General features: G+C 42.2%; 1 long non-coding RNA gene across 2 annotated transcripts in view; it reads right to left on the bottom strand.

Moving 5' to 3' along the window:
• Window positions 1-27,489, bottom strand: part of LOC146829428 (uncharacterized) — a 105,497-nt gene extending 78,008 nt beyond the window's left edge. The window contains exons 1-2 of one of the 2 annotated variants that reach the window (XR_014962244.1): window positions 27,120-27,489; window positions 17,045-18,040 (exon numbers count right to left, since the gene is read on the bottom strand). This is a non-coding gene — a long non-coding RNA (uncharacterized LOC146829428). Of the gene's footprint in view, window positions 1-17,044; window positions 18,041-27,119 lie in introns of those variants that run through there. The other variant, XR_014962245.1, reaches the window with a different exon arrangement.
• Window positions 27,490-27,960: the final 471 nt, after the last annotated feature.

Below are 27,960 nucleotides of genomic sequence, written 5' to 3' on the forward strand. Positions count from 1 at the left end.
GTGCACACAGACTCATGGTGTGATTCTAGGCAGAAAACGATTTTTCATTGGCAATTTCAAAGCACATTTACCGCTGTGGTTTTGCAAGTGATAATTACTGTAAGAGCCTGACACTTTTTCCTTATAGTTTAGAAAGGCAGAAAAGAGCACATGTCCTAACAGCTACTTGAGAGCATGAGCATGTGGAACCTGGGTGAGTGATCTATCTCACCTATGGCAGGAGTGGAAGGAAAATCTACCCTGTTGTTTTCAAATGTGTTAGCATTTGCCTCTCATTTATGAGATAGTGATTTCTGCTGAATGCAAACAATCACAGTTCAAGAAAACAAGCTGCCCCTTTCCTACGAATGCAAGTCTTACAGAACCTGACCAACACAAATTAAATCTTTGACAACAAATTCCTGTGTGCACACAGACTCATGGTGTGATTCTAGGCAGAAAACGATTTTTCATTGGCAATTTCAAAGCACATTTACCGCTGTGGTTTTGCAAGTGATAATTACTGTAAGAGCCTGACACATTTTCCTTATAGTTTAGAGAGGCAGAAAAGAGCACCTGTCCTAACAGCTACTTGAGAGCATGAGCATGTGGAACCTGAGTGAGTGATTAGACTAGAGAAAAGGAAATGAGCCTTGGTGATGTTGAATGTGTTAGCGTTACACACTACTATCTAAAATACCACACAGTGCTGAATACTTAGCATGGGAGTGCAGGAGAAGCAACTGCCTGTGTGCTAAGAGTGTGCTTCTGGAGACTGTGTATTGTCAGGTGCAAGAGAAATCTGCATGGACGCTTGCAGAACTGCATGAAGACTGCACAGATGTATGTAAGAGTACATGTGGGGTAAGGGTTAATTGCAGTTTTGAACATGTAGGATCTACCTCACCCATGGCAGGAGTGGAAGGAAAATCTACCCTGTTGTTTTCAAATGTGTTAGCATTTGCCTCTCATTTGTGAGATAGTGATTTCTGCTGAATGCAAACCATCACAGTTCAAGAAAACAAGCTGCCCCTTTCCTATAAATGCAAGTCTTACAGAACCAGGCCAACACGAATTAAATCTGTGACAAGAAATTCCTGTGTGCACAAAGACTCATGGTGTGATTCTAGGCAGAAAACGATTTTTCATTGGCAATTTCAAAGCACATTTACCGCTGTGGTTTTGCAAGTGATAATTACGTAAGAGCCTGACACATTTTCCTTATAGTTTAGAGAGGCAGAAAAGAGCACATGTCCTAACAGCTACTTGAGAGCATGAGCATGTGGAACCTGAGTGAGTGATTAGACTAGAGCAAAGGAAATGAGCCTTGGTGATGTTGAATGTGTTAGCGTGACACACTACTATCTAAAATACCACACAGTGCTGAATACTTAGCATGGGAGTGCAGGAGAAGCAACTGCCTGTGTGCTAAGAGCATGCTTCTGGAGACTGTGTATTGTCAGGTGCAAGAGAAATCTGCATGGACGCTTGAAGAACTGCATGAAGACTGCACAGATGTAAGTAAGAGTACATGTGGGGTAAGGGTTTATTGCAGTTTTGAACACATAGGATCTACCTCACCCATGGCAGGACTGGAAGGAAAATCTACCCTGTTGTTTTCAAATGTGTTAGCATTTGCCTCTCATTTGTGAGATAGTGATTTCTGCTGAATGTAAAAAATCACAGTTCAAGAAAACAAGCTGCCCCTTTCCTACGAATGCAAGTCTTACAGAAGCTGACCAACACGAATTAAATCTCTGACAGGATCTATCTCACCCATGGCAGGAGTGGAAGGAAAATCTACCCTGTTGTTTTCAAATGTGTTAGCATTTGCCTCTCATTTGTGAGATAGTGATTTCTGCTAAATGCAAACCATCACAGTTCAAGAAAACAAGCTGCCCCTTTCCTACGCATGCAAGTCTTACAGATCCAGGCCAACACAAATTAAATCTCTGACAACAAATTCCTGTGTGCTCACAGACTCATACTGTGATTCTAGGCAGAAAACGATTTTTCATTGGCAATTTCAAAGCACATTTACCGCTGTGGTTTTGCAAGTGATAATTACTGTAAGAGCCTGACACATTTTCCTTATAGTTTAGAGAGACAGAAAAGAGCACATGTCCTAACAGCTACTTGAGAGCATGAGCATGTGGAACCTGAGTGAGTGATTAGACTAGAGCAAAGGAAATGAGCCTTGGTGACATTGAATGTGTTAGCGTTACACACTACTATCTAAAATACCACACAGTGCTGAATACTTTGCATGGGAGTGCAGGAGAAGCAACTGTCTGTGTGCTAAGTGCATGCTTCTGGAGACTGTGTATTGTCAGGTGCAAGAGAAATCTGCATGGACGCTTGCAGAACTGCATGAAGACTGCACAGATGCATGTAAGAGTACATGTGGGGTAAGGGTTAATTGCAGTTTTGAACATATAGGAGCTACCTCACCCATGGCAGGACTGGAAGGAAAATCTACCCTGTTGTTTTCAAATGTGTTAGCATTTGCCTCTCATTTGTGAGATAGTGATTTCTGCTGAATGTAAAAAATCACAGTTCAAGAAAACAAGCTGCCCCTTTCCTACGAATGCAAGTCTTACAGAAGCTGACCAACACGAATTAAATCTCTGACAGGATCTATCTCACCCATGGCAGGAGTGGAAGGAAAATCTACCCTGTTGTTTTCAAATGTGTTAGCATTTGCCTCTCATTTGTGAGATAGTGATTTCTGCTGAATGCAAACCATCACAGTTCAAGAAAACAAGCTGCCCCTTTCCTACGCATGCAAGTCTTACAGAACCAGGCCAACACAAATTAAATCTCTGACAACAAATTCCTGTGTGCTCACAGACTCATACTGTGATTCTAGGCAGAAAACGATTTTTCATTGGCAATTTCAAAGCACATTTACCGCTGTGGTTTTGCAAGTGATAATTACTGTAAGAGCCTGACACATTTTCCTTATAGTTTAGAGAGACAGAAAAGAGCACATGTCCTAACAGCTACTTGAGAGCATGAGCATGTGGAACCTGAGTGAGTGATTAGACTAGAGCAAAGGAAATGAGCCTTGGTGACATTGAATGTGTTAGCGTTACACACTACTATCTAAAATACCACACAGTGCTGAATACTTTGCATGGGAGTGCAGGAGAAGCAACTGTCTGTGTGCTAAGTGCATGCTTCTGGAGACTGTGTATTGTCAGGTGCAAGAGAAATCTGCATGGACGCTTGCAGAACTGCATGAAGACTGCACAGATGCACGTAAGAGTACATGTGGGGTAAGGGTTAATTGCAGTTTTGAACATATAGGATCTACCTCACCCATGGCAGGACTGGAAGGAAAATCTACCCTGTTGTTTAAAAATGTGTTAGCATTGGCCTCTCATTTGTGAGATAGTGATTTCTGCTGAATGCAAACCATCACAGTTCAAGAAAACAAGCTGCCCCTTTCCTACGAATGCAAGTCTTACAGAACCTGACCAACACAAATTAAATCTCTGACAACAAATTCCTGTGTGCACACAGACTCATGGTGTGATTCTAGGCAGAAAACGATTTTTCATTGGCAATTTCAAAGCACATTTACCGCTGTGGTTTTGCAAGTGATAATTACTGTAAGAGCCTGACACATTTTCCTTATAGTTTAGAGAGGCAGAAAAGAGCACATGTCCTAACAGCTACTTGAGAGCATGAGCATGTGGAACCTGGGTGAGTGATTAGACTAGAGGAAAGGGAATGGGCCTTGGTGACATTGAATGTGGTAGCGTTACACACTACTATCTGAAATACCACACAGTGCTGAATACTTAGCATGGGAGTGCAGGAGAAGCAACTGCCTGTGTGCTAAGAGCGTGCTTCTGGAGACTATGTATTTTCAGGTGCAAGAGAAATCTGCATGGACGCTTGCAGAACTGCATGAAGACTTCACAGATGTATGTAAGAGTACATGTGGGGTAAGGGTTAATTGCAGTTTTGAACATGTAGGATCTACCTCACCCATGGCAGGACTGGAAGGAAAATCTACCCTGTTGTTTTCAAATGTGTTAGCATTTGCCTCTCATTTGTGAGATAGTGATTTCTGCTGAATGCAAACCATCATAGTTCAAGAAAACAAGCTGCCCCTTTCCTACGAATGAAAGTCTTACAGAACCTGACCAACACAAATTAAATCTCTGACAACAAATTCCTGTGTGCACACAGACTCATGGTGTGATTCTAGGCAGAAAACGATTTTTCATTGGCAATTTCAAAGCACATTTACCGCTGTTGTTTTGCAAGTGATAATTACTGTAAGAGCCTGACACATTTTCCTTATAGTTTAGAGAGGCAGAAAAGAGCACATGTCCTAACAGCTACTTGAGAGCATGAGCATGTGGAACCTGAGTGAGTGATTAGACTAGAGCAAAGGAAATGATCCTTGGTGATGTTGAATGTGTTAGCGTGACACACTACTATCTAAAATACCACACAGTGCTGAATACTTAGCATGGGAGTGCAGGAGAAGCTACTGCCTGTGTGATAAGAGCATGTTTCTGGAGACTGTGTATTGTCAGGTGCAAGAGAGATCTGCATGGACGCTTGCAGAACTGCATGAAGACTGCACAGATGTATGAAAGAGTACATGTGGGGTAAGGGTTAATTGCAGTTTTGAACATGTAGAATCTACCTCACCCATGGCAGGAGTGGAAGGAAAATCTACCCTGTTGTTTTCAAATGTGTTAGCATTTGCCTCTCATTTGTGAGATAGTGATTTCTGCTGAATGCAAACCATCACAGTTCAAGAAAACAAGCTGCCCCTTTCCTACGAATGCAAGTCTTACAGAAGCTGACCAACACGAATTAAATCTCTGACAACAAATTCCTGTGTGCACACAGACTCATGGTGTGATTTTAGGCGGAAAACGATTTTTCATTGGCAATTTCAAAGCACATTTACCGCTGTGGTTTTGCAAGTGATAATTACTCTAAGAGCCTGACACATGTTCCTTATAGTTTAGAGAGGCAGAAAAGAGCACATGTCCTAACAGCTACTTGAGAGCATGAGCATGTGGAACCTCGGTTAGTGATTAGACTAGATCAAAGGGAATGAGCCTTGGTGACGTTGAATGTGGTAGCGTTACACACTACTATCTGAAATACCACACAGTGCTGAATACTTAGCATGGGAGTGCAGAAGAAGCTACTGCCTGTGTGATAAGAGTGTGCTTCTGGAGACTGTGTATTGTCAGGTGCAAGAGAGATCTGCATGGACGCTTGCAGAACTGCATGAAGACTGCACAGATGTATGTAAGAGTACATGTGGGGTAAGGGTTAATTGCAGTTTTGAACATGTAGGATCTACCTCACCCATGGCAGGAGTGGAAGGAAAATCTACCCTGTTGTTTTCAAATGTGTTAGCATTTGCCTCTCATTTGTGAGATAGTAATTTCTGCTGAATGCAAACCATCACAGTTCAAGAAAACAAGCTGCCCCTTTCCTACGAATGCAAGTCTTACAGAACCTGACCAACACAAATTAAATCTCTGACAAGACATTCCTGTGTGCACACAGACTCATGGTGTGATTCTAGGCAGAAAACGATTTTTCATTGGCAATTTTAAAGCACATTTACCGCTGTGTTTTTGCAAGTGATAATTACTGTAAGAGCCTGACACATTTTCCTTACAGTTTAGAGAGACAGAAAAGAGCACATGTCCTAACAGCTACTTGAGAGCATGAGCATGTGGAACCTGAGTGAGTGATTAGACTAGAGCAAAGGAAATGAGCCTTGGTGACATTGAATGTGTTAGCGTTACACACTACTATCTAAAATACCACACAGTGCTGAATACTTAGCATGGGAGTGCAGGAGAAGCAACTGTCTGTGTGCTAAGAGCATGCTTCTGGAGACTGTGTATTGTCAGGTGCAAGAGAGATCTGCATGGACGCTTGCAAAACTGCATGAAGACTGCACAGATGTATGTAAGAGTGCATGTGGGGTAAGGGTTAATTGCAGTTTTGAACATGTAGGATCTACCTCACCCATGGCAGGAGTGGAAGGAAAATCTACCCTGTTGTTTTCAAATGTGTTAGCATTTGCCTCTCATTTGTGAGATAGTGATTTCTGCTGAACGCAAACCATCACAGTTCAAGAAAACAAGCTGCCCCTTTCCTACGAATGCAAGTCTTACAGAACCTGACCAACACGATTTAAATCTCTGACAACAAATTCCTGTGTGCACACAGACTCATGGTGTGATTCTAGGCAGAAAACGATTTTTCATTGGCAATTTCAAAGCACATTTACCGCTGTGGTTTTGCAAGTGATAATTACTGTAAGAGCCTGACACTTTTTCCTTATAGTTTAGAAAGGCAGAAAAGAGCACATGTTCTAACAGCTACTTGAGAGCATGAGCATGTGGAAAATGGGTGAGTGATTAGACTAGAGCAAAGGGAATGAGCCTTGGTGACGTTGAATGTGTTAGCGTTACACACTACTATCTGAAATACCACACAGTGCTGAATACTTAGCATGGGAGTGCAGGAGAAGCAACTGCCTGTGTGCTAAGAGCATGCTTCTGGAGACTGTGTATTGTCAGGTGCAAGAGAGATCTGCATGGACGCTTGCAGAACTGCATGAAGACTGCACAGATGTATGTAAGAGTACATGTGGGGTAAGGGTTAATTGCAGTTTTGAACATGTAGGATCTACCTCACCCATGGCAGGAGTGGAAGGAAAATCTACCCTGTTGTTTTCAAATGTGTTAGCATTTGCCTCTCATTTGTGAGATAGTAATTTCTGCTGAACGCAAACCATCACAGTTCAAGAAAACAAGCTGCCCCTTTCCTACGAATGCAAGTCTTACAGAACCTGACCAACACGATTTAAATCTCTGACAACAAATTCCTGTGTGCACACAGACTCATGGTGTGATTCTAGGCAGAAAACGATTTTTCATTGGCAATTTCAAAGCACATTTACCGCTGTGGTTTTGCAAGTGATAATTACTGTAAGAGCCTGACACTTTTTCCTTATAGTTTAGAAAGGCAGAAAAGAGCACATGTCCTAACAGCTACTTGAGAGCATGAGCATGTGGAACCTGGGTGAGTGATTAGACTAGAGCAAAGGGAATGAGCCTTGGTGACGTTGAATGTGTTAGTGTTACACACTACTATCTGAAATACCACACAGTGCTGAATACTTAGCATGGGAGTGCAGGAGAAGCAACTGCCTGTGTGCTAAGAGCGTGCTTCTGGAAACTGTGTATTGTCAGGTGCAAGAGAGATCTGCATGGACGCTTGCAGAACTGCATGAAGACTGCACAGATGTATGTAAGAGTACATGTGGGGTAAGGGTTAATTGCAGTTTTGAACATGTAGGATCTACCTCATCCATGGCAGGAGTGGAAGGAAAATCTACCCTGTTGTTTTCAAATGTGTTAGCATTTGCCTCTCTTTTGTGAGATATTGATTTGTGCTGAATGCTAGCAATCACACTTCAACAAAACAAGCTGCCCCTTTCCTATGAATGCAAGTCTTACAGAACCAGACCACCACAAATTAAATCTCTGACAACAATTCCTTTGTGCACACAGACTCATGGTGTGATTCTAGGCAGAAAACAATATTCCTGGGTGATACCAGTACACCTTTACTTATGGTGAAGACATACTCCATAATATCTGACAAGTTCAAGGCAGTTAAATATCTTCCAAAACATAAAATGTAAAACACAACTTTAAAACAAGAATCTCATTTACATTTTTTTATCAATATGCACCACATACATCCCCTCTCAAATTCATAACTCACCTTTAAAAGTAGTTAGTTGAGAAAGAAATGTGGCACTCACACAGCAGATTATCAGAGCCAGAATCTCTGAACTGTACACCTCTCAGCAGAACCAGTAAATGGCAATGTTTCCCTCTCTTTTTTCACACATATACATGTTAACTTCAAATCACAGTGCTTCCCACATTTTTTCAAATGGAAACACACATTTCTATTGGTTGCAAATTTCAACCCTTTCCAAATGATCCCTACCCCCAACATGACTTCATGCTCTCTACCATAGCAACAGGTCATGGAACACTGGTGTGAGCAGAGAGGTCAGAAGTTCAGCACACAATGTTTCTATCCAAAGAGCAAGAGTGCTTGACTTTTCAAACCTAACAGCAAATCCAAAGTAATGTTCTGTGGGAACACATTCTTCTGAACCAATACAAAACATGCTTTTTAAAATGTTAACATACAGCCTACTTTTTAGTGTAGAATGGTGTGAAACAGCCAATGAGTTCTTTTTATTAAAAAAAAGTATGTAAGCCTCCATTTTACAACTATCTTTCTTTTCATATTGCCATTCTACTGAAAGGCACCTTCTGAGTGCATCCAGATCTCCTTGAAAGATGTTCACAGTGTGGATTGTAGGTCATAGCTATGTCTTCTGGAGTGAAAAGTATGCAGAAAAAAGAGGTATTTTCAAAGACCTTGCTTTGCCAAATGTAGACATTAAATGGATTGGTCAGAGAGGGTTAAAGTGGCACCAATTAATGCCTTTGGTGAAATCCTTTCTACATCTTCCACAGCCTGACCTTATAATTGTGCACTGTGGTGGAAATGACCTAGGCACTTTAACTGGGATAGATCTGGAAATGCTTGTTAAGGACACCTTTGTGCAATTGATGTCACTTTTTCCACAAACTACCTTTGTATATTCTAATATATGCCAAAGGCAAAAGTGGAACTGGTCCAACCAATATTGTCCGCAGATTGACAAAGCAAGAAAGCACATCAATAAGTCTGTTTCTGCTTTCCTCAGAGACTATGGTATGGGTTCTATATACCACAACAACTTGCGTTACAACATGCAAGGCATTTATAGAGGAGACGGTATTCATTTCACATATGAAGGCAACAGAGTGTTCCTCTTGAACGTTAGACTCTGCATCGGTACTTACTTGTAGGTACCAAATAACACTCAATGAACACAACGGCTCTTTTTAGAGCCAACCAACATCTAAACACTTAAACTTGATTTTTTAATCTTTTTTTTTTTGCCACCGTGCGCGCACGTGCGCGCACCACGCGATATTTTTTATTTTCTTTTTTTTTTAGACCTAAGAGGTCTGTCATGGTCCCCATGAGAAGGCCTAGGGGGTCAGGGACTCTCTACCCTGCCCCCTTTTCACGTTCTCCACTTGTGTTTTTAGCTCTCTTCTACCTCTAAAACGCAAAATGGCGGCTGGGGGTGCGCGCACCCCGCGATTTTTTGAAAAAAAATAAAATGTTTTTTTCACCCTTCGTGGTCCTTCAGGGACCCCCTGACAAAGGCTAGGGGGTCAAGAACTCTCTACCCTGTCCCCTTTTCACGTTCTCCACCTTTCTTTTTCCCTGTCTCACACACACAACACACAAAATGGCAGCCGACACTTCCTGATTTCGACCGATTCGAATGTTGACTGTCATCAATCCACCAATCAAAATTACGCTCGCACACGTTAGGGTGCGCACACCGTGCGCGTACGGTGCGCGGACGGTGCGCGGCTATAGATATGTATGTGCTTTTAAATGCAATTTTTTCAGGAACTACTCAACAGATTGACACCATGTATGCAAAAGGCACATGCCTGACCTGAGGACTACCTCTTTGCCAAATTTCAAGTAATTCTGTTCAGCCGTTCAGGCTGTACCTTCGACTAAAGGTCCTATGGAAAAATGCATGGGGAAAACGCGTTTTGGGACCCCCCTTTTTTCTCGGCCCCCGCTTGACGAATCCCCCCGAGACTTTCAGGGTAGAAGCTGAGCGGAGCGCCCCATTAGTTTTGAAAATTTTGCGAGGATTTGTCAACCGGCGCCAAAGTTATTCAAAATAGAATTTTGAGATTTCCTATGGAAACACGGTCCTAACTATAACTATCTACTGGCAACCGCCAGTAGATAATATGGGCCAGTAAGATAAACCATATTGGCGCGACGATTTTCGTACACTCCAATTCTGTTTTGATACTAGGAATGTTCAATTACACACATAATTGAACGAACATATAATCGATAGCGAAGGAACTTAAAGATGGCGGCCGTTAGGAATGCCAGTAAGTCCGTCCTTGCTGTCATCAAACTTTGTTAATTAGATAATAGGTATGCACATGAGACATTTAAATAGAGCACATAAACACGCCGACTGTGTGATGGCGTCCTGGAGGTGAGCAGTGCATCGCAGCAACCAAAATCATGGTCCAAGAAACTCATATCAAGGTAACAACTACTCATTTAGGATCTAGCACATGTAATAATTAAAATACCATTGTCGTGGAAATAATATCGTAATAACATACATTTCCATTTCATTTTCTCTAGTGAGATATATTATTCCCACAAACGCTGACAAGTTACCTACTCGAGCATATACTCGGCATAGAAGAATTTCTGCATAAAATCATTGCTATATTTACTAAAGTAAGCATATTGAATGGAGATACATATATATACAATTGGTGCTCCATAAAGTCTAATAGCGATTAGTGCATGTGGCCCATAGATCACAATATATATATTTTGTTTACCAGAAATCTTTCAACTTGTTTGCGATCTATATATCTATATAAAATTGTGGCGGGACAAAGACAGACGACATCAACAAAAATTATGGTAATGCTGTTGCAACAAAATCTGCACTTTAATAGAATAAATATCAAGTGAAGTAGATCCACTGGGCATTAACACCATGTGTAAATGTATATGTTCCTTAGGAGCATTCTGTTTGGCATGGGGATAGGTGGCAACTTATATAACATATATTGTTTCCGTACTAAAACATATCCAAAAGTGTGGAAAATATCATCATTATTAGATAAAAGAAATTAAAATTTGTACTCCTCTTTGCTAATACGAATGGATGAAGGAATACTGAAGTAACCTCCATACATTTATGATTGACACTGTATATGGCTATTATTTTTATATAGGGGATCTATTTCTGATTCAGCGGTGTTTGCCCTAATACTGAATAAGAATACTTACAAACAATGTATGAAAGTGAAACGCAATGTAGTTTCAATGAAGTGAAAACAGAATAACTAATAAGACAGCTGGTGCGATCCCACACAAAGTAAGTACCAGAATCTTTCTTGCTTGCTAAAATATCAGCATAATTAATAAATATGCACCAGCTTCATTACCGCGTCTAGTGTTATTTTCAGGTGTCTCTCTGCCATCATAATCTGACCATAATCAACACCATTAATAATTCAACTAAGCCTCATACACGTTATTAAATATAGGATTCACTTTTAAATACGTAGATCCTTTCTCGGTTAAAACACCAGCGAAATTAATACCTATATACTGGCCTCATTTCCCTTATGTGGATGTATTTTCAGATATCTCTTGGCCACTCCATTATATCAAACTGCTGAAAACTCGCCTAAATGGTCATTCATCCAAGTAAGTGTAAGATCTATATTTTCGCTAAAAATTTATAGTCCAATAGAAAGATCAAACCAAATGAATAAGAGCGATGGTCCAAAATAAAATATAGGGGCCTAAGAGATAACATCAGGTCTAAATTTTTGTTTCTCTCTTCTTCTTTCCCTTTTTCTTTTTTTTTCTCAAACTTTTTTCATCTCTAATTTCTAGAGCTCTTATCTTTCCTCTTTCAAAATGTTTCCCATAAACTAAATGTAAAGAATGCACATAAAAAAACATGAAAACATGTATATAGCTAAAATTGAGATATGCATATACATTTTGGAATAAATTAAAATAAATGAAGAAAAAATCAAGACAGTTTGTTTACATCATATGGCTATATGTAAATCGATGTTATATTATGAGAACTATATGTCTATACAATTGTATAAAACTATCTATATCTTGTAAATCATGATCAAATGAAAAAAACATGCTTGCCGTGTACACTCTAGGTGTGTCCACTTAAGGTTAGTTAGCAATATTTTTATTGTTTATATTTTGTTTCATCTAGTTCTTTTGTAATAGACGGTTTCCTGATGAAGGCAGTAGTGCCGAAACGCACGTTAGTCCTATTTTGCCGCTTGCCAACATCAAGTTATCATCATCTACATATTTGAACGAAAACCATCTATTACCTCTCTATGGTTTAATTAGAAAGTTTTGTGACAAAATTGTCTCTGTTTATAATCATGGTTTGTATGTATAGCAACATTTCTTGTATCAAATCATGGAAAGAGGAAGAAAAACGTTTTTATAAAATAGAATGAACCAATCAAATAGAATATAAAAACTGAAAAAATAAATTGAAAAAATATATTTTTCTAAAAACATTTTGGGCTCTTCACATTTTTTATAGACACGATTGATTGTGGGTATTATTTTGATGCACCTAGATTATGGTTTTTGAAATTAGAATCTTGCTATTGTTTCTCTTACATAAAGTTCTAATGTCTCTACGTATAGCAAGTATATTTGTTTTGTAGGGGTCCTCCTTTTTTTTTAAAAAAGGCATTGAGTCAGCCCACCAGCTTAGTAGAGGCACGTGCCCCATTCTCATGGTTATTACCACCCTGGAGTTGTTCCCTTTAACAAAGATTCACCTAACAGTACAGAGGCTGCACTTTTGTCCCTACTAAAGCCGAGCAGGCCACCATTTTTTTACAGCCCACTTCGCGTTTTTTTTTAGGAAATTAACTCCAAAAAAGAGATTTTCAAAAAAATCAATGCACCTGACACACCGGGAGTTTTATTCCTACACGTGTGGTCAATTTCCTCCCCTGAACTTGCAGGGCTAGCATTGCAGGGAAAACCAGCAACGACTTCCCCCAAATTCCCTAATAGGCCAGTTGACCTTACTGGAACCTGGCACACCTTTAGAAAACTGTCTGTGAGTGCATGGTTTACACCCCCAGAGCCAGCTTAGATTCCACTGGTGGAAACCCAGTACTTTCTGCAGCTCTGTATGGGGCAGGGGATCTGTGGGATGGATGGCAGATGTCCCTCCTCTATCAACCTCTATATTACTCCGCTTATGCATGGTTCATGTAACATTTATGCTCTGCTAAAACTTTTTATGATGCAACTTTTACAATATTTCAAGAGAACCGGGCTATAAAGTGTGCAGATTATTATGAGGAAAACCTACATTATACTGCACATTTCAGTGGATGATTGTTTCACGTTTATTTTGGCTGCTATTTCATTCAGGGTGTTTGGTATCTGCGCACCATAAAACTTACATCAGGCTGGCTATTACATTTAATAAGGTTCTGTCGAGAAATACATGTTTGCAGTGTGGTTGAAAAGCAGCAACATAAAAAAAATATTACTTTATAATTGCATTTCCCGAAAAAAAACATTTTTGATAACCAACTTGGTACCCTAAATTGTCACTCTCTTAAAGCAGATTCAAATGCCACAAGCAAATGTGATGCCGTCTCTGATTTAACATGTTGAAAGAAATGTAGTGCCACTCAGTACAGCATTTTCTGTCAGAACAATTTGCTAGTAAAGTAAAAAGAACACATACCTGCATTTTTTTTCGGTGAGGGATGAGAGGATTTGTCGGTTTGAACTGTTCTCATAGAAAGGCTATCCTCAGTATAATGCCAGATCTATATGTCCTCAATTAACAACAAGCATTGGCATAGCCAATAGGTCTCGCTCTTGGAACCTTATAAGTGTTTAGCCATGCAACAGTTGATGTTGTTTCACAAAGGATATTGTGCTGCATAACTTAGGGGCATATTAGCAACAAACGGCGTTAAATTTATCGCCACTTTAGTGGCAGAAAACTGGCGATAATGGGCTTTATAATATGCCCTGGAGAATTCCTATAGAAGCCCATGTTCTGGTGTCAACATGGGCTTCTATGGGAATTCTCTGTGGCATATTATCAAGCACATTATCACCGCTTTAGCAGCAGTTTTCTGCTGCTACAGCGGCGATAATTTTAACGCAGTGCTTGATAATATGCCCCTAATTACTTAAAGGTCCCAAAAGCGAGACCTATTGGCTATGCCAATGCTTGTTTTCTTTGAATTCTGGTACTTGTAGTTTCATTTATTCCATTATAAAGTTGGGCTACAAGTTCCAGAAGTCTACGAAAAAAACTTGGACTGGGCCAACACAGCACAGATGTACCTGGGACACTTAACAGCTATGAGCAGCATACCTGCTAGTTTTACTCATGTGGGATTTCTCTTCTGCGTAGTACTCATGCTTGCAAGTACCTTTTCTATACACAAAAGGCAAAATGATTGGCATTGTAAGTGCTTATTCTGCACACTGTTTTTACACATACTCCTTTAATTGCACACGACATTTCTGAATCTTCACTTCATAGTCATTTGTAACATTGGTTCTCTACAATAATTCCATAACTCTATTATTTCTCATCTGAAAGTCCAAACCTCAAGTTTCTGCAGTTTCTTCACTCATTTCCTTCTCCACATTTTGCCTCTAACCATCCAAAGCATGAATTTCATCCAATATATTGGGAAAAGAAAGTTGAAAGTAGAAAAATATTTTCTTAACAAGTGAGAAGCTCTCATAAGTTTTGCGAGTTTAAAGCGATTCACATAATTATGGATATAATGACTACATTTTTTTTTTTTCCAAATCTCGCTTTTAGTAGCCGTGCCTTATTGCTTTTAGAACATGATTGTGAAAGTCCTCCTCCCCTGTTCTAGCTTACCCCAGTTCGTCTTCCTGATGTGTAAACGGACACTGACATCACAGGGCTGGGTTTTGCAAGCACAACGTTTCTTTCATGAGGTGGTTTTCCACTCCCAGCTTGGCAGAAGGTTTAAAACAAAGAATGTGCTGTTGCCGTATGTTTGCAGGCAGAAGTTCCCCCTTGAAACGACTGGATTTAAGCAAGCAGACATCGCCTCAAATTCGGGAACCTCTGCAGTCCCAGAATCCTGCATTAGTTTCTTCCAGACCCGTGTAGAGCAGCCATGGGTATCCTGTATTCAGAGGTACGTTCTCATTCTACGTTTGGTGTTTTTACCGAAACCTAAAAGCCACCTCTTGAGTGAACCCACACGTCCAGTTAATGAATGCATAAACAAGTACATTTTAAATGCGAGCAGTTACCTCATCGGCTCTTAAAAAAATAATGTTTAGAGCCAAGCTGCTGTTTTGTTTTCCTACTGCAGGTATATTTTGCTGAGGGAGCCTGAGGGTAATAACGACTCTTTTTTCCACAAACGGAAACAATCACTGTCTCTAATACTCAGAAATGTTGCTGACTTTTTTTCTTGAGGTACCGTCTGGTACTCATTTTTCAGGTGAAACGTAGTTGGTGCCTACTAAATACTGTTTTCATGCAGTCTGACACTGTGAGAATGTGTGGGCGGCATTGGTAAGTGAAAGAAGTGTGAGCAGCAGCCTGCGTATTCGTTCTTTTAAGATGTGTGAGGAACTGGGAAAGGCGAGTTCATTCCACTCTGCAAAGGTGGGACCAGGGCTGAAGGGAGGAGGGGGGGGTGGCAGGCTACAGAAGAAAAGCAAATCTCTTGTCGGGTGAAGAGGAATGCGTGAAACTCACTATAAAGCAATTAGCAGTGAGGTACCTTGAAAAGAATGGGTTGCAGGTTCCTCTGTGGGGAAGTGTCTTGTTGGGAAAGTGAGACAACATAATTGAGTTCTCAGATTGAGGGACATGGGAAGTTCATCAAGGTAATCTGGTGGTAGCGATCTACCCAGACCTCAGTAAAGAGACAAACTGCTGTAGGTCAACATGTGCAAAGAAGATAATAGGCTTTAGGTGGCGACCTAGTTAGTGAACTAGGTCATGAGTGAAGCAAGTGGCAGAGAGCACTGGTAAATAGTCCACTCTGAGGATAAGGTGGTGCAGTGTCATCAGTTGCTTCTCGGTACAGGCTCATAGCGGATACTGTATGAGCGACTCCTTAGGTTTGAAAAACACAGAGGTCGCCGATAGACAGACCCACGTGAAAACAACACCACGCTCCCGATTTACAAAATAGTTTTTGCATTCATACTGTGACTTACTTTTGTAGTACTCTTGCTTCAGGAATAAAAACCATTAGTCCTCACAGAGCTTCAGACAGGACAGACAATGCTGAATTCCATTCCGCACTGGAAAACAAACACCCGGAGAGCGAGATCCCCCAGATCTGGGCCAGGCAACTCCGCTTTAGCCTGGATTTGAGAGCGTGAGAGAATAGTGCGGGCTTGGAGGCCAAAATAAGGTCAGCGAATGAGGGCAGTGGGAGGGTGAAGAGGGGCACAGAGCCAGAGGAGAGCGCGCGGCGTAATGCATTCTCTGGGCACTACGACCAGAAGTTGAAAGGTTACGTGGAGGAAATGAAGACTGAACAAAGTAGCCTTCACTGTGAAGCGAATTTGCACACGAAGGGAAACAAGCATTGGCCGCGAGACCGTGAGCCTTCTCTGTGAAGCAAATTTGCACATGAAGGGAAACAAGCATTGGCCGCGAGACCCGATATGCGGTGGGGGAGGGGGAGAAGCGGGAGTTGTGTGCGTGTTGCCCGCGCGGCCGTGAAAGTGACGCGGCCGTGAAAGTGAAAGTGCTGTGAGCGCTGTGATTAATGAGTATGATGAGGAAAGCCATATGGCGCCTCTGCTCCTAAGCGCAAGCTGTAGTCCGGCCATGGTAGCATTTTCTGAGCCCACTTACTAAAAGTCTCGCCAGTGCAGCGCATGCCCTATCTTAGGTGAGACCTAAAAAGCAGGATGGAAAAATCATAAACTTGTTTCAGTTAGATTACTTTTGTGATTAAAGTAAATGCCAGCGAGCACGCGGCGCGGCGAAACAAGATGTCCGCTATGTGAGGAGCTCCGCTCGGTCGAGCCGGCTCATAACGAAGGAATTTAATTTTAGCAGCGCAGCTTCGGAAAAAACAATGGATTCCGACGCCGGATGTAAAAACTCTTGACTCGGCAAGTTTTTAGACCGAAATGCGGTCTTTTCGTCATCTTATTTGCTGATTTGTGTTTTCCTCAGAAAAGCGGCCGCCATTTTGCCTTCAATGCTGCGTTTTTTTTTTCTTCCTTCTGCTGCAATTTTGCTTCTCTTTGGCTCACTCCCTCCTACAATTAAACACTATTAAAGAGAATGACGTCATTTTTCATGTCATACCTTCTTTTTATTTCTCTTTATTGTGTTTTTTTGCCGCTTTTACACTCCCTCAATGCCTCTATCGTAATTTTTAATATCAAATTCACAAACAAGTGCTGTAAGGAGTTTACTGCATGCGCCTACCAAGTGACGTCCCCAGTTTGCTCAAATGTTATAATTATATTCCCTATTATACGGCAATTCCGACACTGCTGATGTTGATGATTCCTTTGTTCTGCTCTCATTGATAAATCGTGGTTTCCTTGAGGCACGTTTCCAGCGCCCCATATTTCATTGTTATCCATCGCTGTGCTGTGTTGGGACGTTTCACTCTTTTGCGCCATACTCACCATTACCACTGCTGCATCACCAATATTGCTGTTCTGTCAGCGGCCTTTGTTTGCCATCTTTGTCGCTATCTGCTGAGACACCTTCAACATGTATACTGCGTATTCAAGCAAATCTTATGTAGGCCCCCTAGGGGGTTGTAAAGATTCGAATGCCTCTTCTGTCAAACGTACCAAAAAACACCCGCCCTTCCCTGATAAATCTCCGATGACATCATGGAGGAGCTACGTCTTATTCGTCCCTTTATGACAGACACTGTTACTACACTTCAGAGGCTGGATGATAAATGGTCTAGCCTAGATATGAGACTTTCCAATGTAGAACAGAGGATCAGTGATGCTCAAGATGTGGTTGCCAGAGTTGACACACTCACCAAGGAAATCAGCCAGCTCAAAAGGGTTACGGAAGATTTAGAAAATCGCAATAGGCGCAACAACCTTCGCATTTATGGTATTCCGGAAGGTTCTGAAGGGTCGGACATGATCCAATTCTTGAAAACTCAAGTTCTTCAAAGTGTTGGATTCCCAAAATCTTCAGACTTCAACATACAACGTGCCCATCGTCTGGGGCCAAGGAATACATCTCCTACATCTAGACCTCGGGAAATCATTGCTTATTTCCTTTTATTTTCAGACCTCATGACGATTCTCCAAGCTGCAAAGAAACATAAGCAAATGATTTGGTCTGGTCATAAAGTTTTTATCACTCAGGATGTTTCTAAACCTACTGCTTCTCGTAGGAAGGAATTTTTGGACCTTCGACCTGCACTGAGATCCATGAATGCATGCTATGGTCTAATCCATCCTTGTTTTTTCAAAGTGACTTATAAAGACTGAACTTTTAGTTTTGAAGACCCTGCAGACCTGAAGAAGTTCATTCATACTCACAAAGGAGAACTCATGGAATTGAGCAAGCCCTAACTGTTTTGTTAATGTCTGAGTAGTCACCCTTCATATCGCCCTGTTGTCTACACTGTGCGTCCCGCTGCTGTTTTCTTTTTCCTAGATGTTTGGTAAGTTCCTTCATTTGTCCTATTTGGTTGCCTTTTGTTCTGTATTTCACTTCACAGTCATTCTTTCTCCTTTTTTAGGGTAGCCTGCTCTTTATAGCTGCCTCTTCCTAGTCCAGCTGTCTTGTTCTTCGTTGCCCCGTCCCACATTAATGTTTTTTGTTCAGTTGTTCTTTGTGGCTAAAGCCCTTTGGCTTTTTGCCATCCTTATTTTGCTACTTTCTGGGGGACTCTGTTCCCCCTTATCCTCCTTTCTATTCTTTCCCCTTCCCTCTCCCTCTCCTCTCCTTTCTTCTACCCTCAGTTCCTCCTTCCTTTCCTCTTTATCCCTTTCTTCTCTACTTTTATGGCAACATTTACGTTACCTACCCCACTCTATATTTTCCTCTCTCCTATTTCTGTTTATGGTACTCCGTTGCTCTCTTCCTCTATTCCTGTCACCATTTCCGGGTTGGACACATGCTTTAGCTCATTTAGCAAGTTTGAAATGTCATGTTGCATTTTTACAAGAAACTCACCTTAATTCACAAGATTTGTCTTCAATACGTAAGCAATGGGTTGGGGAGGCCTTTTGCTCTCCGGCAGTAAACAACAAAAATGGTGTTATTATTTTATTTCATAAATCGTTGTCTGTTCAGTTACAGAATGAGTCTCATGATAACTGTGGTAGATGGTTATTTTTAGATGTTACTGTTAATAATACAAAATTTTCCTTCTGTAATGTTTATGGCCCTAATGGTGTAGATTTAACCTTTTGGAATGATTTTTCCATGCTTCTTTCTTCTCATGCGACTGATGATTTAATTGTGGGTGGTGACTGCAACCAACTTATGGATCCCTTTCTAGATCGTAAGTCACTCACCAGATATGTACCTAATAAGATGCAAAAGTCCTTTTTTAAAGCCATCTCTTCTAGAGGTCTTATAGATTCATGGAGACTTTCTCACCCTGACACTTTAGAATTTTCCTGTTTCTCTCCAGTACATGCATCACACTCCCGTATTGATTATATTTTTCTTACCCAACATGCCCTTCAATTTATGACTAATTCAGAAATAGGTTCTATTCTTATATCTGACCATGCCCCTGATATAATTGACATGGATTTTCCCTCACCTACTCATACTTCTCGGCGCTGGCGCTTTAATTACTCGCTCCTCCTAGACTCACAGTTTACTGAACAATTTAAGCTCTTTGCAGTGGATTTCTTCACAAATAATCTTCATTCTACTTCTCAATTTCATTTTATTTGGGATGCTTTTAAGGCTGCTGCCAGAGGATTTGTTATTGACTTTGTATCCCGAAAAAAGAAAAAAGCCCTATCAATTTCAGCCCAAATCCTTAAACAAATTAAAGACCTAGAGCATCTTTTCTTCACCAAAAGCTCTTCAGAAACACTTTCCTCTCTCATTAAAGCTAAAATGCAATATAACAAACACTCTTGGGACTCTGCATGTAATAACCTTCTTAATTTCCATGCCAAAATGTATGGGGGCCGCAATAAAGCTGGCAAATCTCTCGCTAATTATCTCAAAATTAAAAAACAAAAATCCAAAATAACAACTATTACTGATTCATATGGGAATCATCAGTACACTGATGACAAAATCCTTGACTATTTTGTTCAATATTACTCTTCACTTTATACTCCAGAATCCGTTCCCTCTCAGGCTCAAATTGACTATTTTTTTCAGACTATTCCCAGGTCTTCTGATAGTTTTACTGATCTTTCTTCCCTCGATGTTCCCCTCTCAGAGGATGAAATACTCAATGCTATTACTCTTCTCCCCAAAGAAAAAACACCTGGCCCAGATGGGTTTACGGTTCGTTTTTATTTCCACTTTAAGGATATCCTCTTACCACATTTATTTTCTTTGATTACCTATTTTCTTGCTCAAGGAGAATCCAAAGGTTCCTTTACACAGGCAATGTTATGTTTGATCCCTAAAAAAGATAAAGATCCCACCCTTTGTAAAAACTATCGACCTATTTCTTTAATTAACACTAACTGTAAAATTTACGCTAAAATTCTGGCCTCTCGTATTAATAAAATCATTCCTAACCTTACTAACATTTTTCAATCTGGGTTTGTCAAAGGCAGGTCCATTACTGACAATTCGAGAACCTTCCTCAATATCATCCACCTTGCCTCAAAGATGGATTCCCCAGTTGCCGCTATTACATTGTACGCTGAGAAAGCATTCGATGGAGTATGCTGGGATTTTATGTTTGGTGCATTGAGGTGGCATGGCTTTAGCCCTTCCATTATTCGACATATTCAATTATTATATTCTGCTCCCTCTATTTCTATCTGGGTTAATGGTTCTCAATCTCAATATTTCTCTCTGCATAGAGGCACCAGACAAGGTTGTCCTCTCTCCCCTCTTCTTTTTATTCTTGCGTTAGAACCCTTTTCAGAAAAAATTCGACGTTCATCATCATAATACTGGCTTTACATTTCAGAACATTGATATTAAGTTCACTGCTAACGCAGATGATATTTTACTTTATATCTCTAATCCGACCACTTCTTTACCTTCACTCTTTGCATTGTTGCAAGAATACTCGCTGGTTTCTGGATATAAACTTAATATAGACAAGTCTGAGGTTTTACCCCTTAACAAATTTTGCCTTCCTCACATGTTTCAAGGTTCTGGCTTCGAATGGAATTCTGGTAATATTAAGTGCTTAGGTATTCTCTATGCTAACACTATTAGAGAAACCATCAAGCTTAATCAGAAAGATATTGTTAAAAAGCTCTCTTCCCTTATAGACAATTGGTCTCCTCTTTTCTTATCCTGGTGGGGGAGGTTAGCCACTATCAAAATGATGCTTCTTCCCATTGTAAATTTTTATCTCTATGCTTCCAATTTCCCTTCCACTCTATTTTTTTATAAAACAATAAATCGTATCTTCACCTCATTCCTATGGAATAAACGCAAAGCTAGGATCTCTATTTCTCGTCTTCAAAAACCCAAAGATTCAGGTGGAGTCAACTTTCCCAACCTCACTCGCTTTCATTCTGCCTTCACTCTAAAACAAATTTGGCCCTTTCTATCTGATTCATCTGATCCTCCTCTAACAGCCTGGAGCTCCATAGAACTTGCACAACTTTCACCTTTCTCCTTCAATACGGCTACTCGCTTATCTCAGCCTCCTCAGCGTTTTCGTACCCCTATCTTTAAGCATTCCAGAGCACTTGCTCTCTTAGTGTTTCGCTCCTCCCTTTCGCAGTCAGAGTTTCTTTCCTCAACTCCAATTTGTTATAACAAATCCTTAAAGATAAATAACAGAGCACTTTTTTGGAAGGAATGGATTGATAAAGGTATTATTACCTTTGATCATTTACTTGCTAATAACTCCTTACGAGACTACTCTGACATTTGCGCCTCCTTTCACCTTTCCAACGCACATTCTTCTCGATATCTCTTGCTTCAAAATTATTTAGCCTTCATTAACTCTCAAAATGCTTCTCTGCCCACTATCGACACAACCCCTCCCCTATCAATGCCAGATTTCTCTATTCTTCTCAAAGCTGCGTCTATCTATAAACTACTTTCTTGCCCCTCTGCTGAAAGACCCAAATCTAAACTTGAACTCTCCTGGGAAAAGGATCTAGATCAAGAGTTTCCCCTTCAGGTTTGGAATTCCTTATGGTCTAAGATACACACTGTTTCCCGCTCTGCTAGTACTACACAGACTTTGTATTTTTTTTACAATTGACTTTTTTTTTACCCCGTCTGACTTACATCATTTCAAATTGTCTGATCCCAAAAAATGTTGGTCTTGTTCTCATACCGATAGTGATTTTTTTCACATGTTCTTTCACTGCCCGTTAGTTAAATCTTTTTGGTCTTGTATTTGGTTAAAATGAAATGAAATATTAGCTACTGACCACTCCTTTGAGATTGTCCATATTTTTTTGGGTGGTGCCACACCTATATGGAATGTTCACTGTAATACACGCAAATTTATAGATTTATATATAGCCATTTCTTTACAGATAATTACTACCAATTGGAAAGAGACTTCAAAGATTTCATGTAACGCCTGGTGGAATTTACTGTGTCACCATCATAGGCTTGATCATGCTTTTGCTACCACTGTACCTCTTTTGATCAAAAAAGATTTGTTATGGTTGCCTTTAACCAATTTTCTCTCTCAAATGGTCCCTTGATTATCTTGTTTTTGTACCCTTTTTCAATTATAGCCGTTATTTAGTTTTTCTTATATATATATTTACTTGCTTATGTTAATTATAAGATATTTTACTCTGTACATTGAATGCTTTTTCCCCCTCCCTCCCTTACCCTCTTTTTCCTTGTCTTCCTTTTGCCTTCCCTTGCATATTATACATAATACCTTTAAAAAAAAAAAAAAAAACTTTTTGCCTAAGTATATCCCCTACTTCCTTTATGGCATTCTTTAAATCTTGTAAGATTTCAATTGTTTTTATTGTTTTATCTCATTGCCCAATGATTCTATTTTGTATTGATGTTTTACTTGGGTTATTATATTTAATAAAGCTTAATAAACTGAAAAAAAAAGTAAATGCCAGCCTTTTTTGGGAAAACTGCATGGATCTGCATGGGGGATATGTGTGTCCATGGTAATTCCTGATGTGAGAGGAGTGCAGGATCGAATTTAGAATGTGCGAACTCGTGAGAATAAATGCTGCTCAATGGTGTGCGCAGATTTATGGTGACTAGTGGAGAAGTGCCACTTCTAGAAGTTGGCCCTTCTGTGTACAGTGTGCTTGCCTGCCTGATGTGGAGTGCATGTCTGGCTTGTGATTGACAGGAGCTGAGAGGGCTGGGGAATTCCAGAAGCCAGGGTGAGTCTGCCCGGTGGTGAATGAAGAGATCTGCATGCAGATGGGAGGGAGGAGTTGCACCTGGGACCTGAATATGGCTGTGCCTTCCCTCCACACTGCTGGCTCTGCCCCCTGTGGTGTGTCTGAGTACCTAGCCCCCACCTGACAAAGGAGAGAGGAGCTGAGCACAACGAAGTGCTCCAAAGCTCCCCCAAACCAGTTGCATCTGTTTTTCCCCCAGCCCTGTGCTGTGTCACAAAGGGAAAATGTTGTATAAATATAGGGGCAGTGACCCCATGAAAATGTTCAGTTCTTGGTTGCTGTTCATGCTGGGGCATGCTGCTGCTGGGGCCCAGGGGAGGCTGCCATTAGGGCTTGCCTCCCTGGACCCTGCACTGCCCCCTGATGCCTAAAGGACTTTTTGGGAACCCTTTTGCGTTATCCTTCTTATCCCCAAGGACCTTCAGGACTTTTTGCTGACTTCTGCGCCCTGTGAGCGCTTTGCCCTGACTTTGCCTAAGGGAGAGCCTGGGGGCTGCGAAGCACTGTGCTGCAGCCCCTTTAGGAGGGAATCCCCACCGTAGGGATTCCTCCGTTATGCCCATAGCGGCGGGTGCCTACCCCGCATTTTTCGTTATGTCGCGGGTGCCCACCCCGCTTTGATGCCGTGTTTTTGCTGTTAAATTACCGGTGGGTGCCCACCCCGCATCGTGGTACCTTTCGCGGGTGCCCACCCCCCCGCTTATGACTTACTTTTTTTAAACTAGCGGATGCCCACCCCGCGATTGTGCTCCTAGCGGGAGCCGAACCCTCATTGCCAAATTATAGAGAAAAAATCACCACCGCGGCCCCGATCGCCAAAGGAGGAAGTCAGGCAATGTAGTGCCTGACGGCGGGTGGGACTTACGGTTTATCGAGGGAAGTCCCATGCACGCCGCTGGTGGTGAAGGAGAAGTGATGGGAGACTCCAGGCGGGAGCCCACCCCGCACTGGACTGTGCCGAGTGAAGAGGAGGCGGTATCGTCGGCGGGGCTCCCGTGGTGATGAGAGGAGCCCCGCGTGCTGCCTTGGGTCTTGGGAGCCTCGCAAGCTCCATGCAGAGTCCCGGGTCCCAGGAGGGGGCCTGGGTGAAGAGGTGCTATATTGTATGAGCCGGCGAGGAAAGAAGAGGAGACTGGAGAAACCGAACGTGGAAAGCGGTGAGTGGGGCTCGAGTATGCAGTGCCTTGGAGAGGCACAGAGTCAGAGCGGCCCCGACTGGCAGTGGGCCGCTCCACCGAGAGAGGCATCTTTTGTTACAGAGTCCCGTGTGGCTCCGAGATGGGCTTGTTTGTCTACAGAGCCCAGTGTGGCTCCGAGATGGGCATGTTTGTTTCCAGAGCCAGTGTGGCCCCAACGCGTGGGGCATGATTTATTCCTCAGGGCCCGTGTCCCTACCAGGCTGGCCATATTTTCAGCTGCCCCGCTAACGAGGGGGCAGCTGCTCCGAGGGGGGCAATATCAGAGCGGCCCCGTCTAGCAGCGGGCCACTCCAACGTTGGCCATATTGTTTCAGGGGCCTTTTTAAAGTTTTGGCCATTATTCTACAGCTGCCCCTTATGAGAGGGAAGGCTGCAGCGTTTTGGGGGGCATATATGTGCAAGAGCCTCAGAGATGAGCCTCAGGAGGGCACAGTGGTGCCAGGCTTCATTTGGAGATACACAGCTGCCCCACCAGACAGAGGGCAGCTGCAACGTTTTGCGCATAGTTGTTCCAAGGGCACCAGGGGTGTCCAGGCCATATTTGGTTTTTACAGCTGCCCAGCAAGTAGTGGGCAGTTGCACCGTTTAGGCACACAGTTCTTTGGGGGGCATGTTTTGAGTAAGGAGTGAGGTGCACTCCTTTGCCCCATACTTTCCCAGCTGCCCAGCAAGTATTGGGCAGCTGCAACGTTTAGGTTTACACAGTGGCGCACCTTGGATTTCGCTGATTAGGCAGCGCACCCTGACTTTGGGACACAGGGCATGATTTGAGCCCCTGTTTGAGATGGCCAGTTGGTCAGGGGGACTGTTAGAATTGTAGGGCGCCAGGCCATAATGTGAGTGTGGAGCTAGGAAATGTTATTCATTTAGTATGATTTACGCACCCTGTGTTATACCTCTAAATGTGTTTTATGATTATGAGGTTGTTTTGCATATCATGGTTTATGTTAGTGAGATTATGTTCCACTGTGTGATTTATGCCCCTAATGTAGTTATACTTAGGAGGTTAGGGTCTAATGCGTTTAGACTTCTGAGAGAGTTGCATAATGTGTTTATGCTGGTGAGGCTGTCGCAGAATGTAATTCGCGACTGATGTGATGCTGTGCATAATGTAGTTTATGTTACTGGCCGATGCTAAGTACAGTGATTACCAGTAGTTACTGGTTGTGTTAAATGTTTATGATAAATTCTACATTTACTAAGTTCACTTTTTGATGGTACTGACAGTGGTCCAGTTGGCCCTGTCAGGTGTAAATAATCCCTTGTAGATCTGACCCAGTGCCAGGTGGCACCATGTATATTATGTGTTTACTATTCTAATGTGTTATGAGAATACAAAGGCTATTTTTGATATAACCTTGTGTGGAGTTCCTTTTGTGGTGTGCCTGGGATGTTGTTGCTGTGTGCGTGAGCAAATGCTTTACACATGGCCTCCGGGATAAGCCTGACTGCTCGTGCCAAGCTACCAAGGGGGTGAGCAGGGGTTATCTTTGGCGCGTGTAACTCCCTTGCCCTGACTAGAGTGGTGGTTTCTGCCTGGCTTTGGCGCAAGCCTTAGCCAACCAGAAATCCAATTTTTAACAATGACTGCGGAGACTATGCACGTAAAAAGATAGGCCAATCTTATCTTTTTATTTGCAGAATCTCTTCAGTCATAAAAATACTATTAGTTAACATTAAACTCCCAGTTTTTGAATACCCCCCAAAAAAATAGCCATACACAAAAGTGTAAGTTTACCTTTGTGAATCAGGCCCCATGAGTGCTTCTGTAAAACTGTGTCAGTAGCAGTTTTTCAGAAGTACTCACATTTGTAACACTTATGCATGCTAATATCTCATGTGAAATGCAGTAGTATATTTAACTTTATGTTTCTGCAACGAAACTGCCCTTCCACTAAATCAAATCAAATATGTTTGTGCTCCCTCCCTATTCACACCCTGGCAGCACCTTTTCCGTATCATTGCAACCTATTTCAGGGCGGGAAACGACATGCAAAATTGTTAGTGAACACAACAAACCTGTATATTTGTTGGTGCACAGCAATTGCAGTAGGCAGGCTACCAAGGAACATCCACAAAGCCCTCCAAATAGATGTGCTATTTAATGGCCACTAAAAATGGGTTGCACCTTGTGTTTTCCCTGTATCACTACCTACTCTTTTACATTCACAAAGAGAAAGAAGATCCTTTCGCGAATTGTTTACCTAATGAAATTTCAATCTTGATGGAAATCAACACATTTTAACTATGATTTCTCCTTGTTTAGGAAGTGTGCATGCCTTTTTGCAAATGCACTGCCTAAATATTGATAAATCATAATGGGATTTCGAACAGGCAACAACCATAGGAAAGTAGTGATTAATGTTGGTGATTAAATTGTGTCCTTGGGGGCTGGTGAAGAAATCATCCCTCATCGAACATGGTAATCCCCTCTCTCTGCACTCCTTTGCAGCTTTGCTAGGTTCATGCTTTATACTTGCATATGCATAGATTGCATATGAATTCTTATTGAATGCTTTTCAGTGGTTCCAAATATTGTATTTCGGATTAGGAGGCAAGATGGCGGTCGTCTGAGACCGTAGGTGCACACTGAGTGCAGTGAGCCCGTAAGAAGCGATGCTGCTCTCAATACTCTCAGAATGACGCTGGAAATTAATAAAGCAGATTTACCTGGCTCCCCAAAGTCTGGCGTGAGCTTTCTCCACATGCTGGGAACTGCTATAGGACTGGTTGTGCTGTGGCACCTTGGATGTGTGCTTGCTGGTGCCGGTCCTGTCCACTGCGGAGGAGAGTGCTGGATAGCGAGGCCTGGGGGCGCAACGGGCTCGGTCAAGCCTCCAAGATCTATTGCGATGGGTCCTAAGGCGGCAGCGGCGACGTTCGCTAAAACACGGACAGCTAGGCAGGCACTGCAGGAAGTGTCGGAGGTGTTGGAGCCTGGCGAGGCGGCATTGGATGCGGCGGCGCTGCAGATGTCGGCCGGGACGCCCGCACAGACACCGAGACGCGCTCGACGTGGAGCTGGAGCCGATCCTGAGCTGGAAAAGCGAGGAAGAGGCGGGGCAACTCAGAAGCGACGACTGGCCGGCCCCACTGTGGTTGAACTGCTGAGAGGGCCGGCTGGGAGAACAGCTCCGGGTCACGAGGGGCGTATTCAGAACACGCTATGCCAGGAGACAGTCGTGAGTGCCGCGCGCATTGCTGTGGAGCAGGATCTGTCAACAGAAAGGAGAGAGGCAGAGGCAGAGAAACTTAATGTGGAGACTGGGAGCCTGAATGAAGGTCTTACAAATATTCCCCATACCGCCAACATAGAAGGTATGTTAGGGGGAGCCCCTCCTTACATCGGGCTATGACTGTTGTTGTTGCTGGGGGGTTTGATGGCCTTTCGTCTGCTGCTGCTGCCCAAATTGACAAATCAGCCTTATTAAAAGCCGACAGACCCCATACAGAGGCTGATTCTGTGGAAGTGGAAGTGGAGGGGGGAGGGGGCACTACTACTGCAACCACA

Source organism: Triturus cristatus, chromosome 5_2 (genome assembly GCF_964204655.1).
Source record: "Triturus cristatus chromosome 5_2, aTriCri1.1, whole genome shotgun sequence".
NCBI classification, from domain to species: Eukaryota; Metazoa; Chordata; class Amphibia; order Caudata; family Salamandridae; genus Triturus; species Triturus cristatus.